The sequence below is a fragment of the Talpa occidentalis genome, unplaced genomic scaffold (genome assembly GCF_014898055.3).
Source record: "Talpa occidentalis isolate TD23 unplaced genomic scaffold, MPIMG_talOcc4v2.1 talOcc4.2, whole genome shotgun sequence".
Lineage (NCBI taxonomy): Eukaryota > Metazoa > Chordata > Mammalia > Eulipotyphla > Talpidae > Talpa > Talpa occidentalis.
Genome location: NW_023602073.1, coordinates 69063288 through 69079182, shown reverse-complemented (window position 1 = coordinate 69079182; position 15895 = coordinate 69063288). Strand labels below are relative to the sequence as shown.

The 15895-nt window shown below is 35.7% G+C and overlaps 1 long non-coding RNA gene across 2 annotated transcripts in view; it reads right to left on the bottom strand.

Moving 5' to 3' along the window:
* LOC129146465 (uncharacterized) overlaps positions 1-15326 on the bottom strand; it is a 153808-nt gene extending 138482 nt beyond the window's left edge. The window contains exons 1-3 of one of the 2 annotated variants that reach the window (XR_008553242.1): positions 15109-15326; positions 8861-8979; positions 8230-8423 (exon numbers count right to left, since the gene is read on the bottom strand). This is a non-coding gene — a long non-coding RNA (uncharacterized LOC129146465). Of the gene's footprint in view, positions 1-8229; positions 8424-8860; positions 8980-13620; positions 13659-15108 lie in introns of those variants that run through there. The other variant, XR_008553243.1, reaches the window with a different exon arrangement.
* Between the last annotated feature and the right edge of the window lie 569 nt (positions 15327-15895).

Genomic DNA, 15895 nt, shown 5'->3' with positions numbered 1-15895 from the left:
ACATCTAATTGCAAAATTGAGGCTACCAGGCGTGGAGGGGGGAAAAATGTAGGGTAGAAAGGAGGATGTTGGGGTGAGAATGGGGGAGGAAATGGGACTAGTGGAACAAGGAGGAGGACTTTTGGAGAACCGGTGGTGAGCAGGGTATGAAAGTACACATTTTTAGAGGTTTGAGCCTATAACCCCTAGAGCAGATATAAAGATGTAAACCTACTTTATCTCAATAAATATTAGGGAGGGAAAAAAGAAATGTATTTGATATGACTTAGTAGCAAAATTAGAACTTAAACCAAAGTTCCCCTTCATTTGTTTTATTCTTCAAATATTCACCAACTGCACCTTCATTGAAAAATAGCAATAAACAAGGACAAAATGGTTTTCACCAGCACACACTTTCTAGCAAAGAAGGTAGTCTCTATAGCAAAGCAAGTATTCACTCAAGATGTAACTAAACAAGAAGAAAATAAGTTATAGTGGACATAGGTAAGAGGTTCTATTAGTTTCTTACTGTTTCTGTGACAAATATAAACTTTGTGGAAACACAAAAAACAAAAAACACAAATTTGTTGCTTACAGTTCTGTAGGTAAGCGGTCTCCCAGCATCTCAATGAGACGAAATCAAGAAGTCACCAGGGCTCCATTTCTGGAGGTTTTAGGGCAGAATTCCTTTTCCTGCCTTTTCCACCTCTGAGAGACAGTCTATATTGCTGTTTTTAGCTGCCTTTCATTCTGTAAGCTAGTAATGGCGGATCAAATCCTTCTCACAATCCCAGCAAACACCGCATCTTTCCTCTACTTTTATAGAATCTCATGATACATTGGGTCCACCTGGATACTCCAAGCTACTCACTTTACCAAGGGTCAGCTGTGTGGTGACCTTATTCACTTTTGCAATGAAACCTATTTTCCTCATAGCTTTGGGGAGCTTTAAGTGTGTCTACCACACAGGTGGAACAATTACTTCCTTTGGGTCAATAATTGAATCAAAGTTGGGAAAACAGTAAGCCCTCACTTAACCTAATCTATAGGTTCTTGGAAACTGCAACTTTAAGCAAAACAATGTGTAATAAAAGCAGGTCCTTGAACAATGTCTTTAGTTCCATATCTGCTGCAAATGATTTTTTTCTCATAAATCTTCTGTATATCCCACATGATTTTGTTATAACAATGTTATTTGAGGACCTACTATAGAATGGCATCCTAGAAAATAGTCCTGAGCCAGAAAGAACAGGACACCTTCAGGAAAATGATAGAAGGATAATAAAAACCCAAACAGCTGAAAGTGTGAGAGCAGAGAAAAATAAGGTTGAGAACTTGGCAGGGATTATATCCTACAGACTTTGAAATAGCCTCTGTTATTTATTTAAATGCAATAGGAAAATTAAGAATAAATTTAATTAAGAGAGTAGGAAGATTATATATTTATTTTTAAAAGGATGATTTTGGTTTCAATAGGGAGAATGGATTAAAAGCCAGAGAAACATCTGAAGAGGATTACTGCAGTCCCTGAAGCTAGACAAACTGGATTAGATTGGGGTCAATAGGGATAAAGAAAACTGGTTGGATTTGAAAGAAATTTTAGTTATGATCAAGAAGAAACAGGGATTTTTAATAGGGCACATAATCCAATATTTCTGACAAAAAATACATGGTTGGGCCACTTGATGAGGCTCACAAATGGGAGACAAGTGTGATCATGGGGGACCAATAAGCTTAAAATCAGGACACCTTATGAATAATTACTTTAATATGAGACCTACCAGTGAGAATCCTAAAATGGTGGGTTAGTAAATAGGTTGGATATGCAATATAGCTTCCAAAAAAGAATATAAATCAAGAGTTTTCAGATTACAGAATGGTAAAAGAAACCAAGGATTACAATGATATTACCTTGAACATTGCTTGTTCATTGGAGGCACCTTTGACAAGGGAGATGTTCTTGACTATCAGAACTTGGGGAGAGGGATGCTTTAATCATTCTCTAATACACAGAACTGCCCCCCCCACAATAAGAAAGAATTGTATAGTCCAAAATGTCAATAATCCAATATTGAGAAAATCTGGCTGACAGAAACAACAGAATCTGAGAAGAAAGACAATAAGGATATAATCCCAAGAATTTCAAATATTAATGAGTTTTGATTAAATGAAAGAAAAAGCCAAAGAGAAAAAGACTTTAGGGGAATGTAGTATCATGAAAAAGATTATGTGTGATAATGTCAAATATTTGCAGAGTGATCAAGTATAAACCAATGGAAACAAAACTTGAATTTTAATATATATATAGACACCATTGGCAGCCTCTGAATTGTTTTCAATAGAAAAGTGAGCATAGAAACAATATTGGTATAGTGTTGGAAATGAGTCAAATGTAAAAATGTGGAAGTAGGGAGTCAGGAAATACTTTTCATTTTGGAGAAGATAAAGGGCTGGAAACAGAGATGTAAATGGTAGTTTCTGTTTTGTGTTTTTGTGTTTTTCCCTTTCTCTAGCTTTAACTTAGGATCTTAAAAATTCAGCATATGTTAATAGAAGGGACTCAGGAGAAACAGGGATGAATCTTTGAGAGAATTAAGGTATAGTTCATTCTTGAAGTTACTTAAGAATAAAAAGTGAGGGCCTCCCCGGTGGCGCAGCGGTTGAGCACTGGGCTGCGAAGCTGCCCGCAGCCTCTGCAGTGCCGGTTCAATCCCTGGTCCCTCTCCTGTCGTCAGCTGCGCCCCTCAGCAGTTTATTTCCTTACTCTGCCTGTTCAGTTCTCGCTCTGGCTCATGGTGAATTCTCTCGCTCTCCCGTGCTTCTGACTGTACCCAGTGCTTGTATAAATAAATAAATCTTTTAAAAAAGAATAAAAAGGGAGATTCATTCATCCATTTACCTAATCATTCATTTATCCAACTATTAATTTAATGCCTCCTGCATTCCCTCTTCAGAAGACTGACATCAGGGCCTCCCTGGTGGCGCAGGCAGTTGAGTGCAGCGCTGTGAAGCTGTCCACAGCCTCCGCAGTGCGGGTTCAATCCCAGCCAGCTGGGAAGTTACCCACATGGCACAACAGACCTCTCCTGTCTCACTTGCTGCTCCCCTCAGCAGTGTGTTTTGGTCAGTCTACCTGTTCTGTTCCCTGCTCTGTCTCTGGTAAATCCTCTCACCCTCCCGTACATCTGGCCTGTACCCGGGTTCTTGTATAAATAAATAAATTTTAGGAAAAAAAAAAGACTGAAATAAAATGGGAGGGGCACTTTCTCCAGAGTAATAAAAGGAAGAACATAATATGGAGTTGAGGTGGGATGTATATACATACATATTGGACAGGAGGACTTTCATTCCAATGGTGCTATTCTTCCTCACCACTGCTACAAATTTAAAATATTTTATAATGACAGAGGAGCAAATTCTAGGAAATATAGAAGATATTATCATAACATACATTTAATGCAAGTATTAATTTATTCTGACATTGTATGGAACCAATATATTACATATGCAGTTTATAAAGCATTAACATTTCAGCATTAGATTATATATAAAAGCTATTCAAATACTGCCATTGGTATCCTATTTCACTGTTACAATATCTAAGGCTACAATTTTTTTTATATTTACCCAATACTTCTATAGCACCATTCCATATAGTCACTATATCTTTATTAGCCACAACTGGAGAGATTTTAGATTAAAAAAAGATTGTTTTATAATTTTTATCTATATATATTAGAATTCCTGAGAGAAACAAGTATGAGAAAACACTGGTTTTGCATAACTGACGCTTTATAGGTATCTAGGAAAGTTGTGCAATTGGACCCTAGGGCTTCCTTTGGTGATTCACCACCATCTGGAAGATAAAACTCTACATACTGTTACAGTTTGTGTTTCTTTGACTAAAGTGCCAAGCATAACATTTACATTTTATGTTCTGTATAAGGTGAGTATTTCATATTCTCAAAGTACTTTGAGGTTGCTTACACGCATGAGATGCAAAGCAAAATTTGAGAGGAACTGAGCCCAGAAGAACTTGGGGAACCGAAAAGGCTGAGACATGGGACAGTGATTTCAAACAATGTAGAAACAGAGGGAACAAAACAACTCCCAGGAAAACAGAAGTGTTTTACTGAAATGTTGCTGAGCTAGCTACCACCTAGAGTAAGATCAGTAACAGGATAATTAGGGAACAGAAAAACAACCACTGCGAACTTCCTGACCACCTAGTGCTTAATCAATGACCTGGCACATTGTACAACAGGAGTCTGATGGTATATAGTCATAGACTGGGCTGGAGCAAATGGACTTCCTCCCTTGGACCCCTCCTGCTGTCAGAAGTTCTTTCCACTTGCTTCAATAAATCCACACTGGCTTGATTTCACGTTTAGTGTGGGGGCTGTTACTCTTCAAATGGTGTACACACCTGGACCCACAAGCATCCCCTCTCCTAACAAATTGACTCCAGTCTTTTTTATGGGTATGACAAAGGGAATGTAGGCATTTCCTCCAGAAGGAGAAATCACAGAATTATAAAAGAATATACAAATCTTATGAAATCATCAAAAATAGATGGCGGTTGGGAGTAGGCTTTGGTCTCCATTGGGTCCAGCATGATGAAATTGCCTTTGATATACTCATATTTTAGCACTTACTTAAAATTCAACTCCCATCACTCTATTACTCCTCTGTTTCTCCTTGCCTCACATGCCTGTATCATTTATATAGTATATTTTCTGTATTATTCTCCATATTTTTCTGTATTATCTCTTTCCTTAATTTTTTTTTCACCTTTTTGTTCAAACTTTCAAGTTAATTTCTTAAATATTTACATTTTCTGGGGCCTAGCACTGGGGTGTAAAATAATTTATAGTCAATGGAAATACATTAAATAAATGCACTCAGGTTCAAAAATATTTTGAGCAAAATATCTGGTTCTCTACAAAAGAGCCACAAAAGTTAAAGAAATCATCTGGCTTTAAAGAATATTGAGTTGAAATTCAAATTTTAAAGAATATAGAATTTCATAGTGGTTGAGAAAACTTTGTGGAGATTTGTGTCATCAGACTGCAGTACTTTTCTATTTCTTTATGGCTGCTAATGAAGTTATAAAAGAAGCGACAGAAGAGAAGGAAGCTTAAAACAGCAAATATGACCTTTCCTCTTGTTTTTAATTCAAAGCAGGATTTATCAGAAATATCAGATCTCCTCTGTTTGAAAAAACAATCAAAGGCCATTTGTAAATTATTTTTGACAACTATTTGAAACATGTTGCCTCAAATCCCCTGTTAAAAAAAAAAGTGTCATGTATCACCTCTAAGACATATTATTTCTAAATCAGAACTGCAGTAATTTTGGATCACTGAAAGACTAATTCTATATAGAAGGTGCTTGAGGAAGGCAATTTGTTTGGAAAGCTGGAGTAAGGACTTGTTTTGAATCTGTGTGTGCATGGCAGACATATTATTTTATTAAACTTATAAATTTTAGTGATTTGGTGTGGAAAGGGATAATGAAAATTATGTGTAAGAAGCTTTCTCTTCCATGGGCCCATGTGTCTTCCATGGGCACAAAGGGTTAAGACACAACCTTTGAAGCTGTCTGCATCCACTGCAACATGAGTTTGATCCCTGACCAGGGAGCTATCCACATGAACAGCATACCTCACCTGACTAGCCCACTGCTCCCCTCAGCAGTGTATTTCAGTAGATCTGCCTGTTCTGATCCCCACTCTGTCTCTGGTGAATCCTCTCACCCCCCATACCTCTGGCCTGTACCCCAGTTCTTGTATGCATAAATAAAAATCTTAAAAAAAAAAGCTTTCTCTTCCAACCCACTCCCTGGTTTTTACACTGGTGAGACCTTATGAAAACTCACACAGGTGTTAAATAAAATCAAGATTTATAAGACATTGGCTTTTTACTACATTACATAACCAATTTGAATATCAATTTATTTAATAACAATGCCAACATTAATTTTTAAAAGTGCCTGCTTTGAAATGGCAAATGAGAATTGAACACATCATATGTTTTTTGCTGGATTTATATTGATTATAGAAAATCAGTATGGACTGCAAAAATTTGTGGTCTAGGCCTTACTTGGATTCATTTTATAACAAGTGCCTTGGGAAATACATTTCTGTAGAGTAGTTACTGTCAGACTTGGCATTATATTAAAATCACTTGAGTAAATTCTTTTTTAATCTAGATGCCTAGGCCCACCCTAAAAAAATGTTTGATCATGTGGGAAAACTTCCAGGTGATTCCAATAAGACATCAGAGATGACTGAGAATAGTTATCACAGATTATTAGCTTTAAGAACCTAATTGAAAAATGAATATTACATTATATTTTGGAATATAAAATGGAAAAAATAGTAATTTTCCAGTGGTTAAGAAAAATGTTCAAAAAACCATTTTTAACATTTAGAAACTCAGGAAGTTTATTAACTTCCTAAGATCTCCCATTCCCTTGTCAGGTAATTCTCTAGTTATATACTAGAGTTATCTTTTCTGAAAAATGAAGAAGGAAGAGGTAAGAACTTAATAGTCTTTCACTTTAAGGCTTTCCATTTCACAGTTTCTCTTATGCTAAAAGATGAAATTTTAATTTTACAAGATGAAAATGTTTGGGAGATCTGTTTCACAATAATGTGAAGATACTTAACATGACCAAACTTTACACTGAAAAAGGTTAATATGGTAAGTTTCATGTTGCGATTTTTACCACAGTGAATAAATGAATGAATGAATAAACAACCAAACAAGAATGTTTTAAAGATCAAATCTACATACTTTTCCATGACACAAAAAAGCTTTTCCCCATATAACCACAGTATGACTTCTCAGTTCATTGATATACTATATACAATGCATAAAATGCATAAAAGTGTTCACTTTTTGTTTCAAAAATATCACACATTTTCCTGTTTCATTTCTGTACAAATACAGAAAAATGTATCTGCCTCTGCTTGAAACTCATTTTTCTCTCACACCACCTGGGCAGTTCTTACTCATCAAAACTCAAATATTAGCTGTTTTATTTTTAATTGAAGTTACCAAAAGGGAAAAATGGGTAATAACAAAAAAGGCAGGGGTAGGGAATGGTCAATGAACTGTGGTGGAGCATTTCAGGTGCCTTGGTGGTGGATATGGTGTGGTAACATATATATTAAATGGCATGAACCTATACCTCTAAATCATATACAGTGTTACAAACCAATGTTACCTCAATAAACATAATTATTTAAAAAAGACTCAACTATAAGTTTTTTTTTTTTTAAGCCTATCTTGATGCAGAATAGTTGATTCATGTACCTGTCATTAAGAAATTATCAAGGACCTCCCTGTTTGCTCAAGGGTTAAAGTCAGAGCTATGACAGCCAATACCCGGCCAGGAAGCTAACCACATGGCTAGGCAGATCTCTTCTGTCTTGCCCACTGCTCCCCTCAGCAATGTATTTCTGCTCCCCACTGTCTCTGGTGAATACTCCCCGCACCTCTGACCTGTACCCAAGTTCTTGTATGCATAAATAAAAATTAAAATTAAAAAAATGAAATTATCATTAAGTAGCTCTTAAATGCAATCTATACCATATGAGACATACACTACCTCTAATAGCCTGCAACTTAGATAAATAGGTAACTGAGACAGAAAAACATACTAATATTCATTAAGTAATATTAGTCCTTAAACATGTAGCAACAGAGATAAGTGAAAACAGAGTCATACAGGGTATTATCAGTGTGGTTGCTAGTATTTTGAGGAGGAAAAAAGAATGTTAGGCCAATGTGTACTCTTTTCAGAACTCTCTCCCCAGGCCTTAGCATAGTGTCTTTCATATAGATTGGGAGCACAACTATTTTCTGGGTGAATGAATTAAAGTAGAAAATAAATGTACTTCCTCTGAAAGGTGTGAATATTACCTGGCAAGAGAATAGACATGATATGGAGATAGTAATAATCAAGTACAGAATGGCACTCATTCAGAATAACTTGTAGCCTGGTTATACCAGAAACATTATAATTTTTATTTAAATGTATATGTATGTATGTATGCATGTACATATGTATATTCTTTCTGAAGCACAACTCAAATGAAAAAAATTAAAATGCAGGGCAAAGGAAAAATTAAGTACATAAATGCTAGACACAGTATGTAGACTACCCCAAAACTGTTAGTCTTGTATTATGATTTTAAAAAGTTTATCAGTTATTTTCTTCCACTTGTATTTTATTTTTCCTTACCTGGCTTATCCTTATCTGCAAAAAGCCATTGATTCCCAACACATTCTTGAGACAAATAGTTCAAGGAAATAAATTCTGCAAATTATTTAAAATAATTTGCTGTTTTTCATACTTAATATTTTAATTTCCTACTGCTCTTATAAGTGCTGGTGTCCAGCTCTGGTGAACAGGGTTGAGAGAGGAATCCGACTGAACTGTGGAAACAAAGAAATGGCAGACACAAAATAGAGTTCACGAGAAGCTGGACCCAGGGGACATTCATGCTCAAGCGTCCCGAGTGCCCAGTGCAACTCGTTTTTATTGTTACAAGTACCCCCCCACACACCTCAGGTTTGTTACTAGACAACCAAGTAATCTTTTAGCATTTGGCCTTGTCCGGGCCAAGGTTCTACACCATCAGGTCATTCTGTTTCTTTTTCTAATCTAGTTTGTCCCCTAGACATAGCTTCACAGATACAAGAAAAGAACATCCTGATCTGTACATGGGTCAGTCCTCTGACCGAGCTGATCAGTTTTTTGGCCATGACCTTGATGTTTTCCTTATCTCAGCACTGCATGCTTTAGGGGTCTCCAATGCATCAGGAATCACCACAAAGTTAATGGTTAAAAGAACACAAATTTATTATCTTACAGATCTGGAGGTCAGAAATCCCAAACTGTATCACTGGGTAAGCCTTCCTTCACTTTACTCTCTGTGATATATCAGATCACTCCAATGTTGCAAACTATATCCAAGCATGACAATATATTCTGAAAAAAGAATGATCACTGAATTAAGAAACCAGTCATCCCAGAAGCCGTGTAAAGATTTCCCCCCCCACTTCTGTGGTTCCTTGAACCGTAGAATATTGTCTTTCATTTATAGATAACTGTACTTGAAATTTAGATTCTCCAAAATTCACAGGCAACTATAAATCAGAACATTCTGCAGGTGGGGAGAAGGGAGTAGGATGAATGGGTGGTGGGAATTTCATGGGGACTATAACCGAGATAAAAATGCATACATTGTACAAAAATGAAAAATGATGTAAAAAATATATAAAATAAAATAATAATTTAAAAAATTAAGATTCTCATCTATGTTAAAACACTATACTATCTTATACAGTAGCTTAATTATTTCATGTTTCCCTGTGTTTTTTCATTGGTGTTTATATAGCTGGGTAATGACTGGCCCAACGTCACTGACCTGGCAATGGCATTTCATCATTGTTCACCAACAGGCAAATTCGGGATATAGGGCACTTCTGTGCCTACAAATTTGCTTTATTTTATATTCTATGTTTCTTGTTTGTCATTAAATTCAGTTCTCTTTTTAAGAAAATATTCCATACAAAATCAAAGCAGGAATTCTTACCATTTGTAAGAATATCCCTTTATTTCAGTCTGGTAGTAAGGGTTGCAGGCTTACAATACATTCCATTGTACTTTGATTCTGTTTAGTTTGTAATTCATGTGCTTTTGATTGCTATAAATATATATAATTTTTTTTGCAATTCTTAGGTATATAATGGTAAACATTTTTGTTAGAATAAATAGAATTTTTATTTTGTTGGTATTTGTCATACTAGAAATTTTTTAATAAATGTAAGAATCTGATTAAATATGATTTCCTTATACTTGACTTTTAAGCATAAAATATATGGGAAAAACACTAAGTTGCGTTTAGTATTTTAAATTGTAATTAGCAATTGGAATTTCATCCAACAAAGCATATGTGGCCTACTTAAAAAAAAAGATCCTTAAGTTAATCACATCTATAAAGTTATTTTGTCTTTTAATAAGGAAGAGAGGAAAAATCATTTAAGACATTTGTAAAATGGACTTAAACTAATAGAATGTAGATATCTTTGGAGGACCATTTTTCCAATCATGATACTATTGATCACATTTATTTTAAGATTCACATTTATGGATTCTTTGGGTCAGTTTTCACTCTTCCTTACAAGCTGAGAAATGTCTATTGTGTTTCCTCCTTCTTTATATTTTCAGCCTTTCTAGTCATGAAAAAAATGTATAAATTTCCCCATTCTGCTTCCTGGCATTTGCCCTTTAAATCAGATATGAACTTTGGATTGAGTTCTTCTTAAACCATTGTTCACAGGTCACTACTGGCATGTGCTTTCCCTGAAATCCTCTTTGATCCTAGTAACTTAACTTCTAACTCACTCTCTGTCATACTTTATATATTTCTGAGGTTTTATTGTAAATTGACTTGAGTTCAAATATTTGCTTTATCCCTAACGCTTTATGTCTTAACTGGATTTCATCTGCAAAATATGGATAATATTACCTACTTTATCGAACATTCTGTGGATTAAACAAAGCAGAAACATACAATAGCTTATCTCTCCTCATTTATTTTCATCCATTCTTAGATAGTAGTAAAGCTAACTTATAATTAACTTTAATGTTTCCTTCATCCCCATTCACTCAGTGCACATTTAATTCTTAGATAATGTATATTCAGTCATTTTCAGCAAATAACCAATATGCAACGTGTAGTGTGATTCATATTCAATAATACATGCAACCAATATAATGATAAAAAGAACAAACCTTATAGATGTGAATATATAATGCAGTTTAAAATCTACAATAATATAGAGTCCTATTCCCTACATCAAATAGACTATTTGGTTTTTTTTTGTTTTGTTTTTTTAAAAGATTTATTTATGCATACCAGAAGTGGGGGCCAGAGATGCGGTGAGAGTATTCACCAGAGACAGAGCAGGGAACAGAACAGGAAGACTGACTGAAATACACTGCTGAGGGGAGCAGCGGGAGAGTCAGGATGTCTGCTGTGCCATGTGGGTAGCTCCCTGGCCGGGATCAAACTCTTGTTGCAGTGACTGTGAATAGCTTCATAGGTTGTGCCACCAGGGAGCCCCCAAATAGACTATGTGACTATAGATGAAATAGAGAGAAAAATTTCTTAACCTTTAAAGAACTCATTCCATCTAACATGTTGAGATAACAAATGGAAATTTTAAAAGTATCCTTTTCAGTTTATCCAACTCCCTCAGTTATTCAATTTTTTTGTTCTCTATTTCTCTTTCTCAGTAGGAAATCTCCTGTGCACTTAGTAGCAACAAAATAGGTTGTGGTTTTTTTGTTTTGTTTTGTTTTTTAATTAATTAATTAATTAATTATATTTTACATCATTGTTCATTTTTGTACAATGTTTGCTTTCTTTTCTCAGGTGTAGTCCCCACAGAATTCCCACCACCAATTCACCTATGCACCATAGTCCCTTGTGTTATTCCTGCCCTCGTTTTTATCCCTCTCCCTCCCTCTCTCCTGCACAATGCCTCTGATTTATAGTTGCCTCTTTATTTACAGTCTGTGACCAGGGACCCTATTATCTGAAAATAAAATCTATGCCTCCAGCTAATACATTTGACTAACAATTCTTCTTTGCCTCCCTTTTATGATTTCCATCTTCTTTTGCCATTCCACCTGATCTTACCCATTTTTTCCCTTCTTTTCGCCTCCTTGGAAAGTACATATAGAATGATGGGAAACTATGCATTATGTACTGCCTTTCCCTGATAATTTATCATGTTCATACTATGTACTAGAAAAGGCTCCATATAAACTGTACCTCAAAAGCTGACTCCCAAAGCCAATAGGAAATTCCCAAACAGAATCTAATAGATAAATGTGGAAAAAAATGGGAGCCCTACAGAAAGGAATTTTTGATCTGGAAAACAAAAAGTGTCAGAGAGTGATCAGAACACATTTTCAGAAAGTCAGGCAGATCAATACCACTATCAGTCAGTTCACAGGAAATTTTAAAGATGAAGTTGTGTTCATGCTAAGCAAGAAGAGCAGAAGGGGGCCTCCCTGGTGGCACAAGGGGTTAAGACACAACCTATGAAGCTATCCCCAGCCACTGCAGCTCGAGTTTGATCCCTGTCCAGGGAGCTACCCACATGGTGCAGCAGACCTCTCCTGACTCACCCACTGCTCCCCTCAGCAGTGTACTTCAGTCAGTCTGCCTGTTCTGTTCCCTGCTCTGTCTCTGGTGAATGCTTTCACCTCCCACACCTCTGGCCTGTACCCCATTCTTCTATGCATAAATAAATAAATCTTTTTTTTTTTTTTTTTTTGTTTTGTTTTGAAACATTGTTTACTTTTTTTTCAGTAAAAATACATGGAATTCATTGATTAAATTTTAGTAAGAGGCACTTTCCACAATGTATTCTTTTTTTTTTTTTTTTTTTTAATATTAAATTTTATTTTTATATTCCCCCATACAATTGCAAACGCCCCATTCTTTAAAAAAAAAGAAGAGCAGATGGTAGGAGACCGGCCAAGATGGCTTAAAGTCATAGCCCTCCTCCCCTTGGTAAGACTGCTCTCCTTTATTCCTAGGCTATACCCAAAACTAAGTATGTGTGTGCGGTGTGTGTGTGTGTGTGTGTGCATGTTAACTTTCTAGCACAACTCATTATGTGTTTGCAAATTAAATTGCTGGAGAGAATGGAGCGCTAACATTGCATGAGAGGTCAACAATAGATACACGTATATACTGAATTATAAGTAATATTTTAAAGTTAGAATTATCTTTTTGATCTCTTTTATTTTGGGACATTAATGTTTGGATTTTTGTACTACTCTAATCTCTGGATGTTACTACTGCAGCAAGGTTATAACTTTAAGTCCACTTTGGAGACATATTTCTTCTAATATGATTTCCCTTCCTTAGAATCTACATGGCATTGCCAAATGTCAGTGTAAACAAGCAATTCTTTACCAGAAGGCTTTTGACTTAATTAATGGATTTTCACTTGTTCTGGGAGTTTTTTTCATTAACCATATTTCATTAATATTGGAAATACGGGAAACCTATGTCTCTTTGTTGTCCAACAGAAAAATGAATAGGAGCAAATTTCTTCCTCTCACCTAAAATAAATCCTTTCCTTCCCCTCTAGGGACTCAGAATGGCTCCAATTTCCTTGGAGTCTCTGTTTCTGCCCTGCAGTTATGGCCATTGTTATCTTCTGGTTGCCTCTCTGTGACCGTAGAAATGCTACTCCTTGATGGCTGTCAGGTGATGGGGGCAAACCTTAGTACAGAATCGGTGTTGGTTGTGCCTTCACAAATGCAGTCATTTGCTTTGATTTTGCGTCTTCCTCTGTTTTATGCCCGTGTTTCTTCCTTTGCCATCCACTTTGACTTAGCTGAGATTCATCATATATATAATGGTTTACAAAACAATTAAATTGGACTTCAGGTTTTCTAGGTCTAATTTCTTCATCTCAGCATTAAATTGCTTTTCTTTCCAAACTCTTAAAAAATATAACTGATTGTTTTCCTTCCCAACATTCACAGTTAATCATGAATTCTAAATGCAGTCACAGAATTAGCAACCCTTGAAACACTTACTATAGTAATATGATGGAAGCAGATTTTTTTTTCCTGGTCAATAGTATAACCTCTACTTTCTGTGCCAGGAGCAGAGGTCTTTGTATTAATAATAGTGCTCCAGAACTAGAAACAGAACCAATAGGATATGTGTATTTATATGTATATATGCATATCTCTCCAATATATATATGTGCATGTATACACATGCACATGTGTATACACATGTGTGTACACATGTGTGTACACACACACACACACACCAGATAAACACATTTGATACTAGGACTATATATATATTGAGAGCAATAATAAAGAACTGGTTCACACAATCATGGGAGATGACAAATTCCCCAAAATTTGTAATCAGCAAGCTAGAGACCCAAAGCAGCAAATGATGTAGGTCTAGTCTGAATGCCAGAGTGTTCTAGACCCACAAAAAGCCAGTCTTTTAGTTTGAGACCCAAATCAGGAAAACGAAAATTTCTCATATCAAGGTAGTCAGGAAAGATGAGTTCCCGCCAACTCAAGGGAAGGTTAAGGGTAGGCTTTTTGTTCTACTAAGGCCTCCAGCTGGTTGATTGAAGTGCCTTCATTTTGGGGCGTGCAAACTGCTCTAGTCAGTCTGCTGATTCAAATGTTAATCTCATCCAGAAATACCCTCTCAGACACACCAGAATAATGTCTGATCAAATTTTTGGATATCCCAGAGCCCAGTGAAGTTGGCATATAAAATTAACCACCATTGCTACCTATTAAAACAGACTAGTCTGGACACAAACAAATAAAAACAATCAAAACTGTTCCTAGTGGTGAAATTTTGTGCACATCACTTCCTCTCTTAGCCTCTAAGGTAGTAGCGTAAAATAATTATGTCCAGATTAACGATGCATAGTGAACAGCTTTTTAAACTCTCGTTGCTATCAATATCCCATTTTACCCTTCCAACTCTGAACTAGTGTCTTTACATATTACAGAAGAGAAGACTTAGGGTCAGAGAGGTTAGGTAATATATAATTTCTAAGATCCATTTAACCTAGAATTTTCTGCTTCAAAGTTGGCACCTAAGGAAAAGGAAAACTGTTTTGAGACTGCCACAAACCACTCACATGCAGACATATTATGAGAACACACTGACATTTTCAGCACCATTTTATGAAATTTTAGAATTTCAATGTTTTTCAATGTTTAAGACTCTCAAAAAGCTGGAGGGGATGCTCCTTTAGAAAGAGAGCATATGTACTCCATTTCAATTTTTTATTTTGCCTTTATTAGTTCTATAGCATGGATATCTGCAAAACGTAACTCAATTTATCTTTTTCAGTAACTGCGATTTTAGTCATCTTGAGCAATACAACGAAATCATATTAAAGAATTATGAAACTGACATAATACTAATGAATAATTTGTATATAGGCATAATCCATTTTATCTACTGATTACTCTCATATGCTCCCCTTTCTATCTTTTATAAACATACTACTCATAATCATCAGAAAATAGAATTACCATACACTAATGGCTTTATGTCATTAGTCATGCCACAGTGGGTCCTCAGCACCTCTCTCAATAAGCACTCCATTTCATTTTGAATAATGCCAAATGTGAACATAAATTCTTCACATATTATCCATGATATCATTATCTGACACAGAAATTGAAATAACATATGTAACCAACCTTCGAAAATATGTACATAAATGCTTTAATAAAAAAAATGTCAATGCTTCCAAGAAATAATAGCCCAAAAGCCCACCTTGTTTTTCCACTATCATGAACATATCTAGATTCTGATCATTTCTCATAAACTTTATTGCAACCATTCCCATTCAAGCCACATCATCTCTTGTAAAATTTATTGCTAACGCCCACTAACCAGTTATTTTTTGTCTTCCTGTCCCTCGTCAATTCTCAGAACAATAATCATTATGATACTGTTATCAGTGAAATCACACTAAATGAGTAAGACCTGGAAAGGACTGCTGACTATCAGGTGACATCCCTGAGCTCATATGCTGTTCTTTTCCCTCCCTCTCAACAGTGACTCCCTCTCACTATTCTAGCCAGTTTCACCTCCTTGCAATTCTTTGAATGCAACAGGCATATACTTCTACTTCAGGGGCTTGAAACTAAGTCTGAAATGCTCTTTCCCGACTATGCCAATAGCTCAGTCCTCACTGACATCTAAAGGTAACCTTCTCAGTGCAGGCTAATTAACTACTTAATTATTTAAAGCAATATCATCCTGTCACTCACTATATATCCTTTTCTACTTTTTCTCCCCACAGTAAATATT